Raw genomic sequence first — 6,815 nt, forward strand, 5'->3', positions numbered from 1 at the left:
TACACACATACACACACACACACATACACACATACAGACACAAATACACATACACACACACACACATACCCACATACAAACATACACACATACAAACATACACACATACACACACACATACACACATATACACACATACACACACATACACACACATACACACATACACACACACACACATACATGCACACATGCACACATGCACACATGCACACATGCACACATGCACACATACACACATACACACATACACAGATAAACAAATACACACACAAACACATACGCAAATACACACATACACACATACACACACACACATACACACATACATAAACAAATACACACACATATACACTTACACACATACACACATACACACATATACAAATACACACACACTCATACACACATACACACATACACACACAGATACACACATACACACATACACATATACACACATACACACAAACACACATACACACATACACAAATACACACATACACACATACACACACACACATACACACATACACACATACACACACATACACACATACACACACAGATACACACATACACACATACACATATACACACATACACACAAACACACATACACACATACACACATACACACATACACACATACACACATAATACACATAACACACATAACACATACACACATGCACACATACACACAAATACACACATACACACATAACACACATAACACACAAACACACATACACACACATACACACATACACACATACACACACACATACACACATACACAAACAAATACACACATAAACACATACAAACAAACACACAAAAAAAAACAAAAACAAACACAAACACACAAACACACATACACACATACAAAAATACAAACATACACACATACACACATACACACACATACACGCATACACACATAACACACATACACACATACACACATACACATATACACCCATACAAACATAACACACATACACACATAACACACATACACACATGCACACATACACACAGAAACACAAATAAAAACAAACACACACATACACACACATACACACATACAAACAAACACACACAAAAAACACACAAAACACAAAAACAAACAAAAACACATACACAAAATCAAAAATACAAACATACACAAAAAACAAAAATAAACACATAAAAACAAAACAAACATAACAAACAAAACACACATAATACACATAACACACATAACACAAATACACACATACACACAAAACACAAAAACACAAAAACAAAAATAACACACAAACACACATAACAAACATACCCACATAAACACATACACACATACACACCACACAATACACACATACACACATAACACACATACACACATACACACATACACAAATAAACAAATAAAACAAATACACACATAAAAACATACACAAATAAACATATAAACAAATACAAAAATACACACATACAAACATAAACACATACACACATACACACATACACACATACGCACATACAAAAATACATACATACACACATACACACATACACACATACACACATACACAGATCCAATATAAATATATATATATATATATATATATATATATATATATATATATATATATATATATATATATATATATATATATATATATATATATATATATATATATATATATATATATATATATATATATATATATATATATATATATATATATATATATATATATATATATATATATATACATTTGCAATTGAATTGGTTATTGTATTAGTATTAAGAATGACCATAGGCTACACAAAGCAATTCAGCAGTTTCTTCACCTTGTCACTATATAAGTTATGGGATCTTGTATAAAATTACCCTACTGTTTTAACAACTGGCTGAAATCATTAGAGGAGGGTTATATCCCCCTGTATGTGATATCCTTGCCTGCAGGTGACCATTTGGTTTGGTTCCACCCTTTGACAACTTAAAAGCAATATAACTAGCCAATATTACATAAACAGGAAATACTGTGACTGTAAATTCTGAAGGAGACTACCAAAGAAATGTTATCTAAAGTAACAAACTATAGCAGGTCAAGACAGCCCACAACCTTTTCAATATGTCACAACAGCTTTAAAACTACTCAGACTGCCACATTGAAAATGTGCATGTGTCTTAAGCTCAATATAATCAACAAAACATGTTTTTTTTTGTACTTCCAGAAGTGTTCACATTAAATATCATATCAACTGTAGACAATTGAGGCATGCATCCTGAATATAAAAGCTTATTTAAAAGATCTAATTTGAAAACAAATTTCATTGCCTCATCTTATTTATGAGTTGAGTAGGGTCACATAGCCCAAGGAATAAATTCATTTCCATTCTTTGCATGACTTGGATTTATAATCTCAATTTAGCTGGTTGTTTGATTGCCTACTAACCTGAAATTTCTCCTGGGAATTTCCTCTTGCTATATATTTTTCGGTTAAATTCTCTGTCATCCAGTCAACCAAATTACTTGCCACTATTTAGAATTTTCTTTTTGCTTGTTGGTTCAACAGAGCTCTAAAAATTCACTTACAAGCTGATAAGCCTTAAGTCTACACACATTTTTCATGCTAAATGGGCTGATTCTGTCTACTTAGTTGCCTCTCCAGTCATACATCATCTTTAAAGCTTCTAGTGCAATTTCTAAGATAAATCTTTATCAGAACCTCTGTATTCCTTTCTAGAGACTTTTCTTTTTAAATACACATATGTACAAGCTGAGACTGAAGCTACTGCAGGTTATTTTTTTGTCTACCCTGTATTTAGCCTTTTAACATACTCTCTGTCTTTTCAGGATCAAAATGGATTTATCCTTCTATGCTCTTGTGCAGTTCTTTGGTGATGAAAACTCATTAATTGAAAGAGGAGAGAAAGCTCTGAAAGCTAGCCATCTTCAGTCCTTCTCTTACTCAGGTGAGATAGGAGTGGCTAAGGCTATGGTCAAAGCATCAATGAAACAAAGAATATTTGCAGTGGAAGTCAGTATAAAAGACAGTGGTGTTCCTAGCGAGAAATGTGAGTGCCCTCGTGGCAAATATAGATGCCACCATATTTCATCAGTGATGCTTCACATAGTCAAGAACTTGACCTGTACAGATACTTTGTGCACATGGCAACAAAAAAGACAAACTTCAGCTGAAAAATAAAGTGCTAGTAAATTTTTTGGAGTTGACAAAACTAATTTAACTATTAATCTACCTGACAATTTCTTGCACAGAGTTTCAGAGCAGATAAAGCCTTTAGTATCAAAAGTTTTTTTGAATTTTTTGTTCAATAATCCAGAGTCTACACTGGAGATTAACGAACTTGAGTTAATTAGGATTATCAAGGAAGCCAAAGTTTCAGATCAGCTTCAGATCAAAGCTTCAGAATAAAGAAATTCAGTTTAAATATGTTCTGGAAAATCTTAAGGTTGACCAGGAGACAATTGTTAGTGTTGCTACTATGACTAAAGGACAATCAAAAAATAATCTTTGGTGCCGTTTGCGTGAAGGGTGAATAACTGCAAGCATGTTCAGTGAAGTTCTGTCTTGTTGCAGTGAAAAATCAAAAAAGTCCAGAAAATAGTTGGTGGAACAAATCATTGGAAATAAACGTCCCAAATCAACCATTGCAGCTCTTGAGTGGGGACGGACCCATGAACCAGTTGCACTTACTGCGTATTGCTCCCCCCAAAAAAAGATGTCTCATTGACTGATTTGTGGCTTCATAGTTCTGGCATCATTGGTGCCTCTCCTGATGGCCTTATTGGCAATGACGGTATACTTGAAATTAAGTGCCCTTTCTCAGCTAGGAATAGCTCTGTTATGACTTTAGTTGAATCGGACAAGTTTTATATTTGTAAAGACAGCAGTGGTGGTTTCTGCTTCAGAGAAAACAATGCAACTGCGCGGAAATACTACCACCAAATTCAGGGGCAGATGTATATGACAAACAGAAAGTTTTGTGATTTTTTTGTTTGGTCGCCTGCTGATTCTGTAACTATGCATATAGAACGAGAAGATTCTTGGTGCATATTTGTACCACGCATTGAAGATTTTCATGAACTTGAGGTCTTGCCTTCTTTAATGGAATGAGAGCTTGCTGTGTCTAGAATTTCGCTAATTTCTTTATTAAATTTTTTTATTTATTGTTTTAGACTTGTCTAAAGTATTCATATTAATTTGTAATCTTGGAAAAAAATTCGTGAAACTCATCCAAGTTGCATCAGATTGAAATAAACAGTACACCATTGGAACTGCCGTGACTAAAATGCTTCTCTGGAGGTTTACACCCCCCCCCCCCTCCAATATTTTGAATGATATTAATGATTCTTTTGGAAGATGAACATCAGTGCTAAATACTTTAAAAAGCCTATTGCAATTTAATTTGATTGCCTGCAGTATAGAATATCTTGTCACTTGTCAGTACAAACATGTTAAAAATGTTTTCTGAATAAAACAATATCAACATTTTTACACGAATATGCTCTATTCAGCAATCAATGCTAAGGTACTAATAAAAACACATAGCAGTTTCAAGACCACACAGATGATTTGTGGTGATCCAAATTGAATTTAAGGTACTGACTATTTAAGTAAACAAAACCTTATAAAAGTTATTGGATAAATAAATTGGATAAATGACTAATTCAGAGATCCTTTGACCTCTTTAAGGTAAAATATTATAGGGCTAGACAGAAACTGCAAACATCAGTAAAAACTAAAGAGGCACCTAAAATGCATCTGACATGATTAACTAGTTTATAGAAAAAAGCTAATTGTAATAAAAAAAACCGTATTGGTGCATTATGTGGGCACTGCTATATACTAACAAGAAACAAAACCCACCAATCGGGTTATTTGCTAGGGACTATTATAGAGAAATGGAGTGCAAAGCGTGGTTTTCATGGTGTTTACAATGTTTAAACTGTTGTTTTTTGGGGTATAGGGGGGGGGTACCTAGGTTAGGTTACATATGTAATATATGCTATGCTTCCCCCCCCCTCCTCCTCCGCCTCTTCATGTGCAAATATATAGCCTAAATTTTTTTCTAAACTATTATATATTCATCCCATTTTATTTAGTGAAAAAAATCACTAGATTCTTTAAAAAAAAACTAAATCAGCACATAAATCACTAGATTATTGAAGAAAATCACTAAATCAATCTAATAATCACTAGAAATATAATACTATTTATCAGTGTAATTAATAGTTATGTTTCTTTACCTATAGGAAGGAGCTGAAATCACTCCCTCCCCCCCTAGATTTGAAAAAATACCTTTAGATTTGGGTTTTGTTTCGAAAATTACCCTTGAAATTTTTCAAAATGTCTTTTGGCATCTGTATGCAGAGAACAGAACAAAATCCTTGCTTTGTTCCTCTACTTTCCTGTATTGGTACTCTAGGCTAATCCTCTGATTTGTGGAAATTGGTTATTAATGATCTCATCAATTATTTCTTTTTTACTTTTTTCTAGAAATTATTTCTTTTTTACTCTAGTTGAGCTAATATAATTAATGGGATACCAGCAACAATTTTGAAAACGACATTTTTTATATGTTCATGGAAAAAAATTTTTCCCACCCTTCAAAAATTTCAATAAAAATTGGGCTTGTTGTTTCTTTAATAAAAAAGATCCATAGAAAATATTTTTCTCCCAATACATTTTGTCTATTAGTAACAATTTTACATTCTATTGCGTAAGCTATAAAAGAGTCTGGACTACTCATCTGAATCTACATTACTGTAAAATAACATAGTTTATGTTTTATCATCATAAAAAACTTTTTTTTCTATCAATTCCGTCCTTACTAAAAATTCCCCACTACCTTCCATAAGATTTCTTGCAGACAACTCAACCTGAAAAATTCTCATTAGCATACTTTTATTTCAAAAATGACTTTAAGCTTTAATCATTTTTCTGATCACTTTGGAAATATTATTTCCATGGAAAGCTTTTCCCAGATATCAAAACATGCTAAAAGTTTTCTTCCTAAAAAGTTAAGGTTATTGCTGATAAAAGTTAAGTTAGTAAAAAAGTTACTATTGAGCCGTGTTGCTCCATTCTTCCAGTTTGTTACTGCCAACTGTTTGATATATTAGTACATGAAGCTAAAACTTAAAGAATAGGATGTTATATGGGCATATTAGGAATTTGAATCACAAATAATAGAATTTGGAGAATTATTGGAGTTTTGAATAGATATTAGTAGTAAAGATTAAACCATTACTTACATTAAAAAGATTGAAATCAGAAGCCAGAAAAAAATCCCTAGAGAACATTAAAAATCACTAGAAATAGTGATGAATCACTTGGGGTGGGGGGGGGGGGTAACTCTGGTTTTTTTAACTTTTGGTTACTATTAAGCCATGGTGCTCCATTCTTCCAGTTTGTTACCACAAACTGTTTGATATTTGCATAAATCCAAATTGGAAAGTATTAGGAAGTTAAATGGACCACTATTTTCTGTTTTATTATTAGTTGGCTTCCTGTATGCTTTATTCAACTGAATTATAATTCTACATGCTATATCACGAGAAATCACTAGGTTTAGAAAAAATCATCAATAGAGAAAACTAATAATCACTAGAAACATTGATAAATCGCTAGGGGTGGTAACCCTGGTTATGAATTAACATTCTGTTCCAGGTTGTCAAGAAATATGGTCATTTTCTGTTTCCGCTTTGAAACTTTTGCTTGTTCAGAAGTAGATTCAGTGCTGGGATTTATGGTTGGTGATTGCATGTTTACCAAACTAGCACACAGCTGAA

This window comes from Artemia sp. Qi Xiang Cuo, chromosome 14 (genome assembly GCF_049724085.1).
Source record: "Artemia sp. Qi Xiang Cuo chromosome 14, ASM4972408v1, whole genome shotgun sequence".
Taxonomy (NCBI): domain Eukaryota; kingdom Metazoa; phylum Arthropoda; class Branchiopoda; order Anostraca; family Artemiidae; genus Artemia; species Artemia sp. Qi Xiang Cuo.